Source organism: Mustela nivalis (genome assembly GCF_964662115.1).
Source record: "Mustela nivalis genome assembly, chromosome: 5".
Classification (NCBI taxonomy): domain Eukaryota; kingdom Metazoa; phylum Chordata; class Mammalia; order Carnivora; family Mustelidae; genus Mustela; species Mustela nivalis.
The window spans coordinates 93,699,684-93,722,398 of NC_139024.1; the positions used below are offsets into that span (position 1 = coordinate 93,699,684).

At 36.9% G+C, this 22,715-nt stretch overlaps 1 long non-coding RNA gene across 1 annotated transcript; it reads right to left on the reverse strand.

Annotated features, from left to right (window-relative positions):
- Nucleotides 1-13,552: 13,552 nt before the first annotated feature.
- LOC309864335 lies at nt 13,553-21,308 on the reverse strand. Its single transcript, XR_014311465.1, has 2 exons — nt 20,881-21,308; nt 13,553-14,423 (listed from the first exon to the last, which is right to left on the reverse strand). It is a non-coding gene; the product is annotated as an uncharacterized lncRNA (long non-coding RNA).
- Between the last annotated feature and the right edge of the window lie 1,407 nt (nt 21,309-22,715).

The following is a 22,715-nucleotide window of genomic DNA, read 5'->3' on the forward strand; positions in this document are numbered from 1 at the left end:
CACTATTTCCCCCCCGCGATCCCTTGCTCTTTTGGAGTGCTTTCAACCAGTCTCAAGTTAATGCTGGTCCCCAGATGCAGGGCACTCTCGTATTAGGGGCATTACTTTCCAATTGGTCACCTCTGGTTGCTCCCTCTCCCTTTTGTTTATCTTCCGATATCTGTCTGTCATTCCCACTTAGCTCTACCTGCCCACTGGCATCTTCTGCCCCTATAGAGATACAGACGTGTATAATTCTGATCTCAGGCTGATTTCATGGGTGATCGGAGTTCTTTGGTAGGTAATCAGCTCACTTTAGGGTACACGTTGAAACGGCGCCTCCTCCTACTTCTCTGCCATCTTGTTCTCCCTTGGGTTTTGCTTTTATCCTGCTCTTTTAAGACTTTTTCTTTATCACTACATTTTGAAAATTACTATGTGCCTTGGTATTGCCCTGCTTTTGTTGATTTTGATGGGAGTTTTCTGTGCCTTCTGGGTCTGAATGTCTGTTTCCTTCCCCAGATTAGGAAGGTTTTCTGCTATTTCTTGAAATAAATTTTCTACCACCTTTTCTTTATTTTCTTCTTCTGCAACTTCTATAATACAGATGTTACATTTGATGAAGTCAGAACATTATAGCCTTAAAAAAAAAAAAAGCATATGCATTTTGTTCAAGAACACCTAGAATATCCTCCAGAATAGGTTACATATAAGTCACAAAACAGACCTCAACAAATACAAAAAAGATTGAAATCATACTGTATAACTTCTCTGGCTACAGCACTATAAAAATAGAGGTCAATCATAAATACCTGGAAATTAAATAACATGCTACTAAACATTGAATAGGTCAACCAGGAAACCAAGGAAGAAATTTAATAACACATGGAAACAAATGAAAATGAAAACACAATGGGGATGCTTGCATGGCTCAGTCAGTTAAGCAACTGACTCTTGATTTCAGCTCAGGTCATGGTCTCAGGGTATGGGATCAAGCCCCGCATCAAGCTCTTCACTGGTCATGGAGGCTGCTTAAGATTTTCTCTTTCTCTCTCCTTCTGTCCCTCCCTCTTTCTTTCTCTCTCTCTTATTAAAAAAATTATTGAAAGTACAATAGTAAAAACCTTTGGAATGTAGCAAAAACAGTCCTTTGAGGGAAGTATATAGTAATACAGGCATATCACAAAGGGCAAGAAAAATCTCCAACAACCTAACCTTACATCTAAAGGAGATAGAAAAACTAAGCCTAAAGCCAGAAGAAGGAAATAAATAGTATAGATTAGATCAGAAACATATGATATAGAAACTAAAAATACAATAGAACATGTCAATGAAACCAGGAACTACCTCTTTGAAAAAAATAATAAAATGGATAAACCTCCAGCCAGTGTTATCAAAAAGAAAAGCTAAAGAACTCAAATAATAAAATCACAAGTGAGAGAGAAGAAATAACAACCAATATAACAGAAATGCAAACAGTTATAAGAGACTGTTATAAGAAACTGTATGCCAAAAAATGACAACCTAGAAGAAATGGATAAATTCCTACAAACATATAAACCATGAAAACCAAAATAAGAAGAAATAGGAAACTTGAACAGACTCATAAGAAGCAAAGAAATTGAATTAATAATCAGAACCTCCCAAGAGAAGTCCAGGGACAGGTTCCTTCACAGGTGAATTCTACCAAATATTTGAAGAATTAATACCAATTCTTAAAGTATTCCAAAAAAGAAAAAAAGGAAAGAGAACTTCCAAAGTTATTCTATGAGACCAACATTACCCTGATATCAAAACCAGATAAAGATCCCACTAAAAAAGAGAACCACAGGTCAATTTCTCAGATGAACATAGATGGAAAAATTCTCAATAAAATACTAGCAAACTGAATCCAACAATATATTTAAAAAATAATTCACCATGATCCAGTGAGATTTATTCCTGGGCTTCAAGAGTGGTTCAGTATTCTCAAACCAATCAATATGTTACACCACATTAATAAAGGGAAGGGAGAAAAACTATAATCATTGCAATAGATGCAGAAAAAGCATTTGGCAAAGTACATTCATTTATGATAAAAACCTTCGACAAAGAAGGAACATAAATTATAGCAGAATTATTTTTTTAAGTTTATTACATTCTATTTAGTTAACAAAGAGTGTAATACTGCTTTTAAGAGTAGAATTTAGTAATTCATCACTTACATATAACTTCACATGCTTATCACAAGTGCCATCCTTAATACCCATCCCCTATATAGCACCCCCTGCCCACCTCCCCTCCAGTAACCCTCACATGGTTTGCTATAGTTGAGAATCTCTTATGGTTTGCCTCCTCCTTTTTTTCCCCCTTCCCCACGTTCATCTGTTTTGTTCCTTAAATTCCACATATGAATAAAATAATATTGTATTTTTGTCTTTCTCTGACTTATTTTATTTAGCATAATACAATCTAGTTCTACCCATTTCATTGCAAATGTCAAAGCTTTTTATTCTTCTTGATTGTTAAGTAGTATTGTGTGTATGTGGATCTATATCTATTATCTATATCTATATCTATATCTATATCTATATCTTCTCCATCCACTCATCAGATCATGGACATTTGGCCTCTTTCCATAATTTGGCTATTGTGATAATGTTGCTGCATGGTTCCCTTCAAATAAGTATTTTTACTTACTAGGTAAATACCTAGTATTCTTTAGCTGGTTTGCAGGGTAGTTCTATTTTAACTTTTTAAGGAACCTCCATACTGTTTGCCAAAGTGACTGCACCAGTTTGTATTCCCACCATCAGTGTAAGAGAATTCCCCTTTCTCCACATCCTTGCCAACATCTCATTGTAGTTTTGTGTTTTCCTGATGATAAGTGACGTTGAGCATCTTTTCATATGTTAGCCACTGGGATGTCATCTTTGGGAGTGTCTGTTCATGTCTTCTGCCCATTTCTTATCTGCATTATTTGTTTTTGTTGTTGTCTAAGTTTTTTACAGATTTTGGATACTGACATTTTGTCAAATATGTCATCTGCAAATATCTTTTCCTATTCCAAGTACTGCCTTTTAGTTCTGTTGATTGTTTCTTGCCCTGTGCAGAAGCCTTTTACCTTAATGAAGTCCCAGTATTTCTTTTTTGTTTCCCTTGCCTCCTGAGATATGTCTAGTAAGAAATTGCTACAGTTGATTTGAGAGAGGTTGCTACCTCTGTTCTCTCCTAGGATTTTGATGGTTTCTTGCCTCACATTTGGATCTTTGATCCATTTTGAGTTTATTTTCATGTATGGTAAGAAATTTGTCCAGTTTCATTCTTCTACATGATGCTATCTGGTTTTCTCAACACAATTTTTTGAAAAGACTATCTTTTTTCCATTGGATAGTCCTTCCTGCTTTGTCAAGGAGTAGTTGACCATATAGTTTTGGATGTATTTCTGGGTTTTCTGTTTTGTTCTATTGATCTATATGACTGTTTTGTGCCATTACCATACTGTTGTTGTTTTTTAATCAATGCAGCTTTGTAATATAACTGAAGTTTAGAATTGTGATGCCTCCAGCTTTGCTTTTCTTTTTCAAGATTGTTTTGATTATACAGGGTGTTTTGTGATTGCATACAAATTTTAAGATTGTTTTTTCTGGCTCTGTGAAAATTGCTGGTGATAATTTGATAGGGAGTACATTAAATGTGTAGATTGCTTTGTGTAGTATAGACATTTTTACCAATATTCTTTCAATCCATGAGCATGAAATTTTTTCCCATTTCTTTCTGTCACGTTTGATTTCTTTCATCATTACTCTATAGTTTTCAGAGTACAGATCTTTTACCTGTTTGATTAGGTTTAATCCTAGGTATCTTATCAGTTTGGGTGCAATTGTAAATGAGATTGATTCCTTGATTTCTCTTTCTGCTGAGAAATTATTTCCTTACTGGTGTATAGAGACGCAACAGATTTCTGTGTGGTGACTTTGTATCCTGCAAATTTGCTGAATTTGTGTATGAGTTCTAGAAGTTTTTTGCTAGTTTTTTAGTGGAGTCTTTCAGGTTTTTGAAATAGATTATCATGTTATCTGTGAATAGTGTAAGTTAGACATCTTCCCTTCCTACTTGGAAGACTTTTATTTCTTTTTGTTGTCTGATTGCTCTGGCTAGGACTTTCAGTAGTATGTGAAGTAACTCATGATGAGAGTGGACATTCCTGTCTTGTTCATGACCTTAGGGTGGGGGGAATGTCTGTTTTTTCCCCCACTGGGGATATGAGTTGTGAGTCTTTTGTATATGGCCGTAATGGTGTTGAGGTATGTTCCTTCTATTCCTACTTTCTTGAGGGTTTTTATCAAGAAAGGATACTATATTTGTCAAATGTGGAGTTCTTTAAAAAATTTTTTCCTGCATTTACTGAGAGGATCATAGAGCGTTTTTTTCCTTTATTTTATTAATGTAGTTAATCAGGTTGATTGATTTGTGGATTGTGAACCTCACTTGCGGAACAGGAATAAATCCAACTTGATTTTGTTGAATAATTCTTTTAATGTGTTGTTGGAATTGTTTTGCTAATATATTGGTAAGAACTTTTGTATCCACGTTCATCAGAGAGATTGGTCTGCAATTCTCCTTGTTAGTGGGGTCTTTATTTTTGGAATCAAGGTAATGTTGGTCTCATAGTATGAGTTTGAATGTTTTCTTAATTTATTTATTTATTTATTTTTTTTGGAACAGTAACTACTGATTCAATTTCTTTGCTGGTTATGGGTCTGTTCAAGTTTCCTATTTTGTCCTGTTTCAGTTGTGGTAGTTTGTATGTTTTTAGAAATTTATCTATTTCTTCCAGATTGACCAGTTTGTTGGCATATAATTTTTTATAGTATTTTCTTATAATTGTATTTCTGTGGTATTGTTTATGATCTCTCCTCTTTCATTCAAGATTTTATTTATTTACATCTTTTTTTCTTTTTCATAAGTCTGGGTGTTTATCAATTTTGTAAGTTATGGGTTTATCAATTTTATCTTTTCAGCTCCTAGTTTCATTGATCTGTCCTATTTTGTTGTTTGTTTCTGCATCATTTATTTCTGTTCTAATCTTTATCTTTTCCCTTTGTCTGATGGCTTTAAGGGTTCATTTGCAATTCTCTTTCTAGTTCCTTTTGGTGTAAGGTTAGGTTTGAGACTTTTATTTCTTCTTGAGGTAGGCCTGTGTTGCTATATACTTTCCTCTCATGACTGCTTCTGTTGCATCCCAAGGTTATGGACTGTTGTGTTTTCATTTTTATTTGCTTCCATGTAGTTTTTATTCTTTAATTTCCTGGTTTACCCGTTTGGGTTTTTTGTTGTTGTTGTTGTTGTTGTTGTTGTTGTTTTTTGACAGTCAGAGATCACAAGCAGGCAGAGAGGCAGGCAGAGAGAGAGAGGAGGAAGCAGGCTCCCCGCTGAGCAGAGAGCCCGATGTGGGCCCATCTCAGGACCCTGGGATCATGACCCGAGCCAAATGCAGAGGCTTTAACCCACTGAGCCACCCAGGTGCCCCAAACCTTTCATTCTTTAGCAGGATGTTCTTTAACTTCCATGTACTCATGGTCTTTCCAAATTTGTTTGTGTTTGATTTCATGTTTCAGAGTGTTGTAGTCTGAGAATATGCATAATATAATCTCAATTGTTTTGTATTTGTTGAGGCCTGATTTGTGACCCAGTATATGATCTATTCTGGAGAATGTTCCATTTGTCTTGAAAAGAGTGTGTATCTCTTTTGATTAGATCCTACAGGTGAACCTTTCTTGTTCTTTCTTTTAGGATGAATTCTTTCATCTTGGTATTTTGTATTTCTGTCTTTTCTCTGTTAATAAAGCCAACTATGTTTCCTGCTCCTGAAGTGAAAGCTATATTAAGAAGAGGATCATACACTGTTCAGGGCCTTGCACTTCAGTACATGTTTCTGGTGTATGCTCCATACACTCCATATTATGTTTTGACTGTTCTTTCCTCAGGTTAGACCTCTGCAGAGTTTTTCCTTGCCTGCAATGGAAATTTTTTGGATCTTGTCTAGTATGTAGTGAGTTTTAACTAGGTGTGTTTCGCTCTGCTTGTTAAAAGAGGCTAGGTCCTATATCCACTGGAGCTCAAGATTTGCAGCATTTTATGGTCAGTAGACTTGGCACCTATGGGAGGGTTTGTGCTGGCCTTCTGGGAGAGAGACCTCACTGCTCTTCTGGCTCTCAGACACTCTTATGCTAGTCAAAAAGCACTCGCAGAATGTGGAGGTTGTGGCTTGATGTAAGTGGCTCTAGCCTCCACTGTAGCCACTATGCTGCCCACTGAAGTCTGTTTATGCTGATGGGTGGGACTTGGAAGGAGAAATGACATCAGCTGCCTCTCCAGTTTCTACAAAGAGGAGTTTATGCCTACCGCTATTCAGGAAGTCTCAGAGAAGAGTGAAACATCTCCCTTCAGGTGTCCAGGCAGTCCTCAGATCCCTGCCTTCACCTTGTCGCATCTGAACTATCTGCCCATCCATGGGGTGCAGTGATCCTGAGTTTTATCTCGGGCATACCAGCTGGGTTTCAAAACTCCAAATTTTAGGGACTTCGTGCAGAAAGGACCCACTCTCATCCTCTGGGGATAGATCTCATTGCTTTGTGGTTGGTGCTGGTTTGTCCTAGAAGGGCAGTCACATGAACACACAGGGGCCTGGAGTTTATGGTAAATTGCAGCAAAAATGTGGTGTTAGGTTACCTGGTCTCAGCAGGTATCTCTGCTCCTATGCTAATGAACAGGCACCTGCTGGTACTTTTGTCTCCTGAGGGGCAGTGCCACCTCTCCCAAATGCACTCCAAGAAGGGGAACTGTCTCTTCCATTGTGGCCCAGGGGACCTTACACCACACTCTCCATTCCTGGGCGTTTGTCCTCTTTCTCCACAGGAGCACCACTACACCCACCACGCTCCAGGCTGGCCATGACATGGACATCCAAACCTTCAATCTTTGAACTCTGTTGCTTATGATAAATTGTAATTATCAGTCCCTTTTATTTTTCCTATCGATGGTTTTGGGGAAATGGTTTTCTTATGTGATCCCCTGTGTGCTGTTCCCTTGCTCTCCATCTCTTCTCCCTCTGTGATCAGAGCTCCCTCTCCTCCACAGCACCAGTGATTCTTTTCTTACCCCAAATCATGTCTCTATGCTTCCTACCTTCTACCATGTGGCCTCTTTTCTTTCGCTAGTTAGGTTGCTTATTCTCAGTCCTCAGATCAATTTCTTGGGTATTCAGAATAATTTCATATTTTCTAGGTGTTTCTGAAGGACAAGACAAGCATCAGTTTTCCATACTCCTCCACCATTTTAACTCCTCCCCATATAGCAGCATTATCTATAATAGTTAAATTAAGAAAACAACCCAAGTGTCCACAGACTGATGAATGGATAAAAAAGTTGAGGTGTATATATGCAATGGATTGTTACTCAGCCATAAAAAAGAATTAAATCTTGCCATTTACAGTGACATGGATGGAGCTAGACAGTATTATGCTAAGTGAAATAAGTCACTTAGAGAAAGAAGGATATCATATGTCAGTCACTTGTGAAATTTAAGAACACAAATAAGCAAGGGGGGAAAAAAAAGCAAACCAAGAAACAGATTCAACTTCAGAGACAACTGATGATTACTAAAGGGGAGATGGGTTGGGGGAGGGATGCATGAAATAGGTGATGAGAATTAAATATTGCACTTGAACTGGGTGTTGTATAAAGTGTTGAATCACTATATTGTATACTTGAAACTAACATTGCACTGTATGCTAACTGGAATTTAAATAAAAACCTTAAAAATTTTCCATTTAAGTTACACAGTTGTGTCATTGTTCTAAATATAAAGAAAATATTCCCTAAATTCGGTTTGGAAAATAAAGTATGAAGTAAAAGAAAGTCACCTATAGGCCCATATTCAAATACAAATAGTTAACATTTTAATCCTTTCCTTCTAGCTTCTATATAATGCATTATGTGCTAAGTTGAATATGTACAATTTCTGTCATCAAAATATCATTGTAGTGTGAACACAGCAGTTGTTTGTTTTTGTAATGTAATGCAAATGTGTGACTTAAGCTTTTATCACAGAGACATCCAGTTTAAAGATGGCTTCCAGAATAAGCACACTGCCAGCCACACAGCTAGATAAAGAGCCAGCCCCCATGGCCTCACCCCTTGAGGGTTGTTTTACAGATCCTGATTCATTTAGATAACTGGCTATTTGAGCCCCTTGTTTTCTCTCCCCATGCTTTAAATATCCACTCTTATATTTCATTTTTAAAATTACCAATTATGTTTTTTTTTTAATTTGACAGGTCACAAGTAGGCAGAAAAGCAGGCAGAGAGAAATGGGGGAAACAAGCTCCCTGCTGAGCAGAGAGCCCAATGCAGGGCTTGATCCCAGGACCCTGAGATCATGACCTGAGAAGAAGGGAAAGGCTTAACTCACTGAGCCACCCAGATGGCCCCCAATTTATTTTTAATGGAACTATCATTGACACAGTTTTGCCTTAGTTTTAGGTGTACAACATAGTGATTCCACAAACCTATACATTATGCATTGTTCATCACAAATGTGGCTACAATCTGTTAACAAAAAAGTCTATTACAATACCATTGACTATATTCGTTATGCTGTATCTTTCATCACTGTGACTTATTCTTTCCATAACTGGAAGTCTGTACCTCCTATCCCCTTTCACTCCTTTGTCCATCCCCTACCAGTCCCTTCCCTCTAGCAACCATCAGTTCTGTATTTATGGTTCTGGTTCTGGTTTATTTCTTGCTTGGTTTTTTTTAGATTTTGCATATAAGTGAAATCAGTTCTAGAGGGAAGGAGGCAAGTAGGGGACCTTGTTTCATCTGGTCCCTCCAGCTTAGCTGAATATCTATCAAACCATTCTGAACACCCACAAATGCAGCCTGAGATATAAATTTAAATCTACAAGAAGTAAAAAAGACAGCACTTTGCATGGTAGGAGGTGCAAAGTTGCGAATCTGTGGGAAAATATAAGAAGATAAACAATGTGATTGGTAAAAGAAATTAAGGAAAATCATGAGATACCTAGAAATATACCTAACCAGAAAGGTAAAGGATCTGTACCACAGAAACTACAGAACACTTAAACTGAGGAAGACACAGGGAGATGCAAAGACATTCCATGTTCATCGACTGGAAAAATAAGCATTATTAAAATATTTATGCTGCCCAAGCAATTTACACATTCAATGCAATCCCTGTCAAAATACCACTGACATTTTTCACAGAGTTGGAACAAACAATCCTAAAATGTGTATGGAAGCTTTCAGAAAAGAGATGGTATCACCCAGGAAATGTTGAAAAAGAAAACCAAAGCTCGGGGCATCATAATGCCTGACTTCAACCTATGTTATAAGTCTATGATCAAGACATCATGGTGCTGGCATAGAAACAGACACAGATCAATGGAACAGAATAGAGAGCCCAGAAGTGAACTCTCAACTCTATAGTCAACTTATCTTTGACAAAGCAGGAATGAATATCCAATGGAAAAAAGACAGCCTCTCCAATAGATGGTGTTGGGAAAATTTTACAGTCACGTACAGAAGAATGAATCTAGATCATTCTCTCATAGCATACACAAAGATAAACTCAAAATGGATGAAAGGTCTAAATGTGAGACAAATCCATCAAAATCCTAAAGGAGAATACAGGCAGTATCCTCTTTGACTATGGCCACAGCAACTTCTTGCAAGATACATTTCTAAAGTTAAGAAAAACAAAAGCAAAAATGAATTATTGGGACTTCATCAAGATTAAATCTTCTGCACAGCAAAGGATACAGTCAACAAAACTGAAAGGTAACCTACAAAATGGGAGAAGATATTTGCAAATGACATACCAGATGAAGGGTTAGTATCCAAAATCTATAAAGAACTTAGCCAACTCAACACCCAGAAAACAAAGAATCCAGCCAAGAAATGGGCAGAAGACATGAACAGACACTTCTTTTAAAAAGATATACTAATGGCCAACAGACATATGAAAAAATGCTCACATCATTTGCCCTCGGGGAAATACAAATCAAAACCATAATGAGATACCACCTCACACCAGTTAAAATGGTTGAAATAACAAGATTGTGAGCAACAAATGTTGATGAAAATGTGGTGGGACTTACACTTTTGGTGGGAATGCAAGCTGGTACAACCACCCTGGAAAACAGAATGGAGGCTTTTCAAGATGTTAAAAATATAACTATCCTACCACCCAGCAATTGCACTACTGGGTGTTTATCCTAAAGATATGAATGTAGCGAAAATAAGGGACACATGCACCCTCATGTGCATAGCAGCAATGTCCACAATAGCCAAACTGTGGAAGAAGCCAAGATGTCCTTCAACAGATGACTGGATAAAAACGAAGTGGTACATATATGAAATGGAATATTACTTAGCCATCAGAAAGAATGAATACCTATATTTACATTGATATAGATGGAACTGGAGGGGATTGTGCTAAGTGAAATCATCAATCAATGAAAGACAGTATCATATGGTTTCACTCATATATGGAATATAAAAAATAATGCAGAGGACAATAGGTGATAGGAGGGAAAACTGAACAGGAAGAAATCAGAAAGAGAGACAAATCAGGAGAGACTCTTGACTCCAGGAAACAAACTGAGGGTGCGGATAGGGAGAAGGATGGCAGGATTGGGTAACTGGGTGATGGGTTTATTAAGGAGGGCATGTGATTTGATGAGCACTGGGTGTTATATACAACTAACAGGTCACTGAACATTATTCAAAACTAATATACTCTATGTTGGCTAATGGAACTTAAATTTTAAGAAGTTGATGCTAAAGCCCTAAAAAGAAAAAGTGAAATTATATTTGTCTTTTTCTGACTTATTTCACTTAACATAATACCCCGTGAGTCCATCCATGCTGTTGTAAAAGGTAGGATTTCATTCTTTTCTATGGCTGAGTAATATTCCATTATATATATGTGTGTATGTCTTCTTTTTTAAAAAAATTATATTTATTAACATATAATGTATTACTTGCCCCAGGATACAGGTCTGTGAATCATCAGGCTTATAATATGTTTATCTATTCATCTGTTGACAGGCTATTTCCATACCTTGGCTATTATGTATAATGCTTCAATAAAGATAGGGATGCATATAGCTTTTCAAATTACTGCTTTTGTTTTCTTTGAGCATATGCTCAGTAATAGAATTACCAGTTCATAGGGTATTTTCATTTTTAATTTTTTGAAAGACCTCTGTTTTCCATAGTGAATGCACCAATTTACATTCCTGCCAATGTGCACCAGCATTCCCTTTTCTTTACAGTCTTGTTGACACTTGTTATTTCTTGTCTTTTTGATTCTAGCCATTTTTTACTGGTATGAAGGAATATCTTATTGTGGTTTTGGTTTGCATTTTCCTGATGATTTGTGATGTTGAGAATTTCTTCATGTATCTGTTGACTATCTGTGTCTTATTTGGAAAAATGTTTATTTAGGTCCTCTGCCCATGTTTTCATTGGGTTGTTTTCTTTCTGGTTTTGAGTTGTAAAATTTATTTATGTATTTTGGATATTATCAAATATATCATTTGCAGATTTCCTCCTATTCAGTAGATTGCATTTATATTTTGTTTATTATTTTTCTGCTCTGAAAAACTTTTTATTTTGGCATAGCCCTAATAGTTTATTTTTGCTTTTATTTCCCTAGCTTGGGGAGACAATTCTAGAAAAAATTGCTAGGGTCAAGGTCAAAGTATGGTTTTTGGTTTTTTGTTTGTTTTCCCTAGGACTTTTATGGCTTCAGGTCTCACATTTAACACTTTAATCCATTTTAGTTTATTTAGTTTAGTATATGATGTAAAAAAAAAAAAATGGTCCAGCTTTATTCTTGGTATGTAGCTAATTTTCCCAACAATTGAGACTATTGAGAAGACTACTCTTTCTGCATTGTATGTTCTTGTCTCCTTTTCCTGATGATTGACCATATAAGCATAGATTTATTTCTGAGTTCTATATCCTATTCCCTTTGTCTATGTGTTTTGTGCAAGTAATATGCTGTATTCTTTAGTTTTGGAGTATATCTCGAAATCTGAAATTGTGATAACTTAAGCCTTGTTTTCCTTTCTCAAGATTGCTTTGATTATTGCAGATTTTCTGTGATTCATACAAATCTCATGATTATTTGTTCTATTACTCTGAAAATGGTCAGTTGTATTTTGATAGGGATTATACTGATTCTGTCAATTTTGGAAGGTAGTTTGAACTTTTTTTTGAGCATTTTTCCAATCCATGAGCATTGCCATTTTTTTATTTTGTTTACATCATCTTTAATTTCTTTCATCAATGTTTCATAGTTTTCAGAATACAGGTGTTTTAACATTTTGGTTAAGTTTATTCCTAGATATTTTATTCTTTTTTGTGCTATTGTAAATTTTTTTTTAATTTCTCATTTTGCCACTTTGTTACTATATAAAAATGCAACAGATTTTTTATATTAATTTTTACCTTGCAACATAACTTTTACTTTAGTGTTTTTGTTGGATATTTTAGGGTTTTTTATGTAAGATATTATGTTATTTGTAAATAATGCCAGTTTTATTTTTTTCTTACACATTTTGATGCCTTTATTTCTTGCCTGATGTTGTGGCTAGGACTAGTACTATGTGAATAAAAGAGGTGAGAGTGGACCACCTTGTTTTTTTTCCCGATCTTGGAGGAAAGTCAGTTTTTCACTGTTCAGTATGATATTAGCCATGAATTTTTCATATATGGCTTTTTAAATGTTGAGACATATTCTCTTTAAACTCACATTGAAAATTCTTATCATGAATTGATTTTGTTTTGTCAAATGCTTTTTCTGCATCTACTGAGATAATCATGATATTTTTATTCTTAATTGTGTTAATGTGGTATGTTATATTGTGGTCTGAGGATATTCAAATATCTTTGTATTCCTGGGAATAAGTGTAACTTGATTGTGGTGAATGATCCTTTAAATGTATTGTTGATTTCAGTTTTTAAAATATTTTGTTGAAGATTTTTGCATGTACGTTGGATTTATTTATTTATTTATTTTTAGGGTAGTGTCCTTGTCTGGTTTTTGTATCAGGGTAATGCTGGCCTTGTAAGTATCCTCTTCCACCTATTGCAATAGTTTGAGAAGTATAGGTTTTAACTCTTCTTTAAATGTTCTGTAGAATTCACCTGTGCATCCATCTGCTCCTGGACTTTTGTTGAGAGTTACTTTATTACTGATTTAATTTCTTTACTAGTAATCCATCTGTTTAGATATCCAATTTTTCCTGATTCAGTTTAAGAAGGTTGTATACTTTTCTCCTCCTGATAGGAGAAAAGCAAAGAGTAGCAATTGCAAGAGCCATTTTGAAGGACCCCCCAGTCATTCTCTATGATGAAGCCACTTCATCATTAGATTCAATTACTGAAGAGACTATTCTTAGTGCCATGAAGGATGCAGTCAAACATAGAACTTCTATTTTTATTGCACACAGATTGTCAACAGTGGTTGATGCAGATGAAATCATTGTCTTGGATCAGGGTAAGATAGCTGAACGTGGTACCCACCATGGTTTGCTTGCAAACCCTGGCAGTATCTATTCAGAAATGTGGCATACACAAAGTAGCCGTGTGCAGAACCATAATAACCCCACATGGGATGCAAAGAAAGAAAATATGTCCAAAGAGGAGGAAAGGAAGAAACTACAAGAAGAAATTGTCAACAGTGTGAAAGGCTGTGGAAACTGTTCCTGCTAAGTTGCATAAGACTTTTTTTTTTGACACATTTGCACTGAAGCAGAATTGTTTTATTAAAAAAAATCATACATTCCCATTTTCTATAATCCTTTTTAGATAAGATTTGTTTGAAAAGAAATTTGAGTTTTACATCTTTCACAATATTTAATGTGACATATGCATTTAGCTCCAAACTACCTTCTTGTTTAGTGCCTTAGTTATGCCTAAAGCATGTTTTTTGTTACTATTTCACTTTTCCCCATTTCCGTTTTGGGGGGCCTGATAGCCATTTGATATCCATAATCAGATGAATTACATTGGATTCCAAATTTTAATAGTTTTTTATTTTAAGTCTCCTTTATGCTTATAGTTTAGATGAAAAGTATCCATTACTTTTTTTTTTTTCTTTTTAAAAGAGGACAGTGTAGGTTCATTGTTTCTCCTCTTCCCTCCCCGCTGACATACTTCAAAGATAGATACCTACACCTTCATTTTTTAAAGTCTGCCACTGTATAGTTTTTGGAGGAAAAACCTTAATTCTCATGTATGTATGTAGAATGTTCTTCATCATTAACCAGCATCTCTAGCAGTGGGAATTTTAATTTTTCATCAGAATGAGTTATTGCTCTTGTTTGGGACCAAAATTTATGCCTTTCTCTTTAACACTTAAAACCCTGATGTAGGGGAGGAGTCAAGATGGCGGAGAAGTAGCAGGCCGAGACTACTTCAGCTAGCCAGAGATCAGCTAGATAGCTTATCTAAAGATTGCAAACACCTGAAAATCCATCGGCAGATCGAAGAGAAGAAGAACAGCAATTCTGGAAACAGAAAAACAACCACTTTCTGAAAGGTAGGACCTGCGGAGAAGTGAATCCAAAGCGACGGGAAGATAGACCCTGGGGGGAGGGGCCGGCTCCCCGCAAGCGGCGGAGCAACCGCGCGCACAAAATCAGGACTTTTAAAAGTCTGTTCTGCTGAGGGACATCGCTCCAGAGGCTACCCGGGGCAAAGCCCACACGGGGTCAGCATGGCCTCAGGTCCCACAGGGTCACAGAAGGATCGGGGGTGTCTGAGTGTCGCAGAGCTTGCGGGTATTGGAACGGGAAAGCCGGCTACAGAGACAGAGCCGACAGTAAGCTCAGAGCTCGGTGTTACCTTGAACCGGTCGCAGGCTCGGTGAGCTCAGAGCGCGGCCCGAGGTCAGGCAGACGGGAGTAACTGAGCGCGGTTCTCTGAGCGCGCACTGAGGAGTGCGGCCCTGGGCTCTTGGCTCCTCCGGGCCGGAGACCAGTGGGCCGCCATTTGTATTCCCGTCCTCCGGAACTCTATGGAAAGCGCTCAGGGAACAAAAGCTCCTGAAAGCAAACCCGAGCGGATTACTCACCCCGGCCCCGGGTAAAAGCGGTGCAATTCCGCCTGGGGCAAAGACACTTGAGAATCACTACAACAGGCCCCTCCCCCAGAAGATCAACAAGAAATCCAGCCAAGACCAAGTTCACCTACCAAAGAGTACGGTTTCAATACCAAGGAGAGCAGCAGAATTCTAGAGGAGGAGAAAGCAAAGCACAGAACTCATGGCTTTTTCCCTGTGATTTTTTTTAGTCTTGCGGTTAATTTAATTTTTTTCTTTTTCTTTTTTTTTTTTTTTTTTTTGCCTTCGGGTAAATTTTTTTTTTTTTTTTAACTGTTACCTTTTTCTTTTTTAACGATTTTTTACTAGTTTATCTAATACATATATTTTTTCTTTTTTATATTTTTCTTAGGTGTTTTCTTTTTTTTTTTTTTAATTCTTTTCTTTTTTTTTTTTTTCTTCTCTTTTTTCTTTTTTTTTTTTATTTCTTCCTTTTTGAACCTCTTTTTATCCCTTTTCTCCCCCCTCACGATTTTGGATCTCTTCTAATTTGGTTAAAGCATATTTTCCTGGGGTTGTTGCCACCCTTTTAGTATTTTACTTGCCCCTTCATATACTCTTATCTGGACAAAATGACAAGACGGAAAATTCAACACAAAAAAAAGAACAAGAGGCAGTACCGAAGGCTAGGGACCTAATCAATACAGACATTGGTAATATGTCAGATCTAGAGTTCAGAATGACAATTCTCAAGGTTCTAGCCGGGCTCGAAAAAGGCATGGAAGATATTAGAGAAACCCTCTCGAGAGATATAAAAGCCCTTTCTGGAGAAATAAAAGAACTAAAATCTAACCAAGTTGAAATCAAAAAAGCTATTAATGAGGTACAATCAAAAATGGAGGCTCTCACTGCTAGGATAAATGAGGCAGAAGAAAGAATTAGTGATATAGAAGACCAAATGACAGAGAATAAAGAAGCTGAGCAAAAGAGGGACAAACAGCTACTGGACCACGAGGGGAGAATTCGAGAGATAAGTGACACCATAAGACGAAACAACATTAGAATAATTGGGATTCCAGAAGAAGAAGAAACAGAGAAGGGAGCAGAAGGTATACTAGAGAGAATTATTGGGGAGAATTTCCCCAATATGGCAAAGGGAACGAGCATCAAAATTCAGGAGGTTCAGAGAACGCCCCTCAAAATCAATAAGAATAGGCCCACACCCCGAACCTAATAGTAAAATTTACAAGTCTCAGTGACAAAGAGAAAATCCTGAAAGCAGCCCGGGAAAAGAAGTCTGTAACATACAATGGTAAAAATATTAGATTGGCAGCTGACTTATCCACAGAGACCTGGCAGGCCAGAAAGAGCTGGCATGATATTTTCAGAGCACTAAATGAGAAAAACATGCAGCCCAGAATACTATATCCAGCTAGGCTATCATTGAAAATAGAAGGAGAGATTAAAAGCTTCCAGGACAAACAACAACTGAAAGAATTTGCAAACACCAAACCAGCTCTACAGGAAATCTTGAAAGGGGTCCTCTAAGCAAAGAGAGATCCTACAAGTGGTAGATCAGAAAGGAACAGAGACCATATACAGTAACAGCCACCTTACAGGCAATACAATGGCCCTAAATTCATATCTCTCAATAGTTACCCTGAATGTTAATGGGCTAAATGCCCCTGTCAAAAGACACAGGGTATCAGAATGGATAAAAAAACAAAACCCATCTATATGTTGCCTCCAAGAAACACATTTTAAGCCCGAAGACACCTCCAGATTTAAAGTGAGGGGGTGGAAAAGAATTTACCATGCTAATGGACATCAGAAGAAAGCAGGAGTGGCAATCCTTATATAGATCAATTAGATTTTAAGCCAAAAACTATAATAAGAGATGAGGAAAAACACTATATCATACTCAAAGGGTCTGTCCAACAAGAAGATTTAACAATTTTAAATATCTATGCCCCCAATGTGGGAGCAGCCAACTATATAAACCAATTAATAACAAAATCAAAGAAACACATCAACAATAATACAATAATAGTAGGGGACTTTAACACTCCCCTCACTGAAATGGACAGATCATCCAAGCAAAAGATCAGCAAGGAAATGAAGGCCTTAAACGACACACTGGACCAGATGGACATCACAGATATATTCAGAACATTTCATCCCAAAGCAACAGAATACACATTCTTCTCTAGTGCACATGGAACATTCTCCAGAATAGATCACATCCTCAGTCCTAAATCAGGACTCAACCGGTATCAAAAGATTGGGATCATTCCCTGCATATTTTCAGACCACAATGCTCTAAAGCTAGAACTCAACCACAAAAGGAAGTTTGAAAAAAAACAAAATACATGGAGACTAAACAGCATCCTTCTAAAGAATGAATGGGTCAACCGGGAAATTAAAGAAGAATTGAAAAAAATCATGGAAACAAATGATAATGAAAATACAACGGTTCAAAATCTGTGGGACACAACAAAGGCAGTCCTGAGAGGAAAATATATAGCGGTACAAGCCTTTCTCAAGAAACAAGAAAGGTCTCAGGTACACAATCTAACCCTACACCTAAAGGAGCTGGAAAAAGAACAAGAAAGAAACCCTAAGCCTAGCAGGAGAAGAGAGATCATAAAGATCAGAGCAGAAATCAATGAAATAGAAACCAAAAAAACAATAGAACAAATCAACGAAAGTAGGAGCTGGTTCTTTGAAAGAATTAATAAAATTGATAAACCCCTGGCCCGACTTATCAAAAAGAAAAGAGAAAGGACCCAAATAAATAAAATCATGAATGAAAGAGGAGAGATCACAACTAACACCAAAGAAATACAAACTATTATAAGAACATACTATGAGCAACTCTACGGCAATAAATTTGACAATCTGGAAGAAATGGATGCATTCCTAGAAACATATAAACTACCACAACTGAACCAGGAAGAAATAGAAAGCCTGAACAGACCCATAACCAGTAAGGAGATTGAAACAGTCATTAAAAATCTCCAAACAAACAAAAGCCCAGGGCCAGACGGCTTCCCAGGGGAATTCTACCATACATTTAAAGAAGAACTAATTCCTATTCTCCTGAAACTGTTCCAAAAAATAGAAATGGAAGGAAAACTTCCAAACTCATTTTATGAGGCCAGCATCACCTTGATCCCAAAACCAGGCAAGGATCCCACCAAAAAAGAGAGCTATAGACCAATATCTTTGATGAACACAGATGCGAAAATACTCAACAAAATACTAGCCAATAGGATTCAACAGTACATTAAAAAGATTATTCACCACGACCAAGTGGGATTTATTCCAGGGATGCAAGGTTGGTTCAACATCCGCAAATCAGTCAATGTGATACAACACATCAATAAAAGTAAGAACAAGAACCATATGATACTCTCAATAGATGCTGAAAAAGCATTTGACAAAGTACAGCATCCCTTCCTGATCAAAACTCTTCAAAGTGTAGGGATAGAGGGCACATACCTCAATATCATCAAAGCCATCTATGAAAAACCCACCGCAAATATCATTCTCAATGGAGAAAAATGAAAGCTTTTCCGCTAAGGTCAGGAACACGGCAGGGATGTCCATTATCACCACTGCTATTCAACATAGTACTAGAGGTCCTAGCCTCAGCAATCAGACAACAAAAGGAAATTAAAGGCATCCAAATCGGCAAAGAAGAAGTCAAATTATCACTCTTCACAGATGATATGATACTATATGTGGAAAACCCAAAAGACTCCACTCCAAAACTGCTAGAACTTATACAGGAATTCAGTAAAGTGTCAGGATATAAAATCAATGCACAGAAATCAGTTGCATTTCTCTACACCAACAGCAAGACAGAAGAAAGGGAAATTAAGGAGTCAATCCCATTTACAATTGCACCCAAAACCATAAGATACCTAGGAATAAACCTAACCAAAGAGACACAGAATCTATACTCAGAAAACTATAAAGTACTCATGAAAGAAATTGAGGAAGACACAAAGAAATGGAAAAATGTTCCATGCTCCTGGATTGGAAGAATAAATATTGTGAAAATGTCTATGTTACCTAAAGCAATCTACACATTTAATGCAATTCCTATCAAAGTACCATCCATCTTTTTCAAAGAAATGGAACAAATAATTCTAAAATTTATATGGAACCAGAAAAGACCTCGAATAGCTAAAGGGATATTGAAAAAGAAAGCCAACGTTGGTGGCATCACAATCCCGGACTTCAAGCTCTATTACAAAGCTGTCATCATCAAGACAGCATGGTACTGGCACAAAAACAGACACATAGATCAATGGAACAGAATAGAGAGCCCAGAAATAGACCCTCAACTCTATGGTCAACTCATCTTCGACAAAGCAGGAAAGAATGTCCAATGGAAAAAAGACAGCCTCTTCAATAAATGGTGCTGGGAAAATTGGACAGCCACATGCAGAAAAATGAAATTGGACCATTTCCGTACACCACACACAAAAATAGACTCAAAATGGATGAAGGACCTCAATGTGCGAAAGGAATCCATCAAAACCCTTGAGGAGAACACAGGCAGCAACCTCTTCGACCTCAGCCGCAGCAACATCTTCCTAGGAACATCGCCAAAGGCAAGGGAAGCAAGGGCAAAAATGAACTATTGGGATTTCATCAAGATCAAAAGCTTTTGCACAGCAAAGGAAACAGTTAACAAAATCAAAAGAAAACTGACAGAATGGGAGAAGATATTTGCAAACGACATATCAGATAAAGGACTAGTGTCCAGAATCTATAAAGAACTTAGCAAACTCAACACCCAAAGAACAAATAATCCAATCAAGAAATGGGCAGAGGACATGAACAGACATTTCTGCAAAGAAGACATCCAGATGGCCAACAGACACATGAAAAAGTGCTCCATATCACTCAGCATCAGGGAAATACAAATCAAAACCACAATGCGATATCACCTCACACCAGTCAGAATGGCTAAAATCAAGAAGTCAGGAAATGACAGATGCTGGCGAGGATGCGGAGAAAGGGGAACCCTCCTACACTGTTGGTGGGAATGCAAGCTGGTGCAACCTCTCTGGAAAACAGCATGGAGGTTCCTCAAAATGTTGAAAATAGAACTGCCCTATGACCCAGCAATTGCACTATTGGGTATTTACCCTAAAGATACAAACGTAGTGATCCAAAGGGGCACGTGCACCCGAATGTTTATAGCAGCAATGTCCACAATAGCCAAACTATGGAAAGAACCTAGATGTCCATCAACAGATGAATGGATCAAGAAGATGTGGTATATATACACAATGGAATACTATGCAGCCATCAAAAGAAATGAAATCTTGCCTTTTGCGACAACATGGATGGAACTAGAGCATATCATGGTTAGCGAAATAAGTCAAGCAGAGAAAGACAACTATCATATGATCTCCCTGATATGAGGAAGTGGTGATGCAACATGGGGGCTTAAGTGGGTACGAGAAGAATAAGTGAAAGAAGATGGGATTGGGAGGGAGACAAACCATAAGTGACTCTTAATCTCACAAAACAAACTGAGAGTTGCTGGGGTGGGGAGGGGGTTTGGGAGAAGGGGGTGGGATTATGGACATTGGGGAGGGTATGTGTTTTGGTGAGTGCTGTGAAGTGTGTAAACCTGGTGATTCACAGACCTGTACCCCTGGGGATAAAAATATATGTTTATAAAAAATAAAAAATTATATTAAAAAAAAAATTTAAAAAAAAAATAAATAAATAAATTAAAAAAAAAAAAAAAAAAAAACCCTGATGTAATTTGACAGTTGTCATACTGGGAATGATCTAAAAAGCTTAGAAAGTTAATTGCCCTTCTATTTCCATCTTAACTATAGTGCTTTTGCTGTCTGAAGCTATATGAAGAAAAAACTAAATGGAATGTATGCATACACAGATATGTGTGTGTGCACATGCTCACAATTGTATATAGAGCAACAACCACTTAAAGATTATTAATGACCTTGAGGTAAATAGGAGAAAGTTATGTATATGTACTCTAGATGATTGGGACTTTAATCAGTGATATGTCAGAATTTATTACAAGATCTTCCCTTCCTTCTTCAGTAATTTAATGAGTTCCTTTAAATGTGACTTAACAAGGAAGAGCCCAAACAAAATGATCAAGTTTTACCTGTTAATAAAATGCTGGTATATGTTCAAAAAAAAAAAAAAAAAAGAAGGTTGTATACTTCTATGAATTTAACCCTTTCTTCTGGATTTTCTAATTTGGCATAAAATATTTTGTAGTATTCTCATAGTCCTTTTCATGTCTATTGTGTCAGTGGTTATATTTCTTCTTTTACTTGTGATTTTGAGTTCTCTCTGTCTTTTTTTTTTTTTTTTATGAGTCTGGCAAAAGTTTTATCAGTTTTGTTCATCTTTCCAAAGAACCAGCTTTTCTTTGATATTTTGGTTTTTTAATTCTCTAATTTACTTCTGCTTTCATCTTTATTATTTCTTCCCTTCTAACTTCAGGCTTTCATGGTATTTTCTAGTTTTTTTAGGCCCAAGGTCAGATTGCCTGAGATTTTTCTTGAGGTAGCTTGTAAAGGTCCCTTAAAGATTTTATTTATTTATTTGATAGAGAGAGAGAACATAAGCTTGGAGAGCAGGGAGAGGAAGAACCAGGTCTTTTTGCTGAGCAGAGAGCCTGATGTGGGGCTTGATCCCAGTACCCTGGGATCATGACCTGAGCTGAAGGCAGATATTTAACTGACTGAGCCACCCAGGCATCCCTAAACTTCCAAGTGCTTTTACTATATGCCAAATACCATTGTGTTTTCATTTTTGTCTCCATGTATTTTTAAAAATTCTTCTTTGATTTCTTTGTTTACTCATTGATTAATATGTTGTTTAGCCTCCATATGTTTATATTTTCTCCTAGTATTTTTCTTGCTTCTCTTTTTCTTCCTCCTATAGTCATTTGTTTCTCGAAGTCCACGTATGTATGAAATATCTTGGTCTGTCTCTCTCCCCTCTCCACCATGTTTATTTGTCCAGTTATTTTTCTTATAGTTCTAATTTCATGCCGTCGTAGTCAGAAATGATGTTTGATATAATATCATTCTTCTTAAATTTATTGAAATGTGTTTTGTGACCTAACATATGATCTGTCTTGGAGATTTTTCCAAGTGCACTTGAAGGGAATGGGTATTCTATTGTTTGGGGATAAAATGATCCATATATATCTGTTACGTCCATTTGGTCTAATGTGTCATTCAAAATATGGTTTCCTTAAAGATTTCCTTTTTTTTTTTTTTTTTCCAGGATAATGGATCTATTAAAATAAGTTTGTTGTAGGGCACCTGGGTGACTCAGCAGGTTAAAACTCTGCCTTGGGCTCAGGTCATGATCTCAGCATTGTGGGATTGAGGTCCACATTGGGTTCTTTGCTCAGCATGAAGCCAGCTTCCCCCTCTTTCTCTGCCTGCATCTCTGCCTACTTGTGATCTCTCTCCCTCTGTCAAATAAATAAAATCTTTAAATAAAATAAGTTTGTTGTTAAAATTCCCTATTATTTTTGTGTTGTTGTTGATTTCTTCTTTATGTCTGTTAATATTCAGTCTATGTTTGTAGGTGTGCT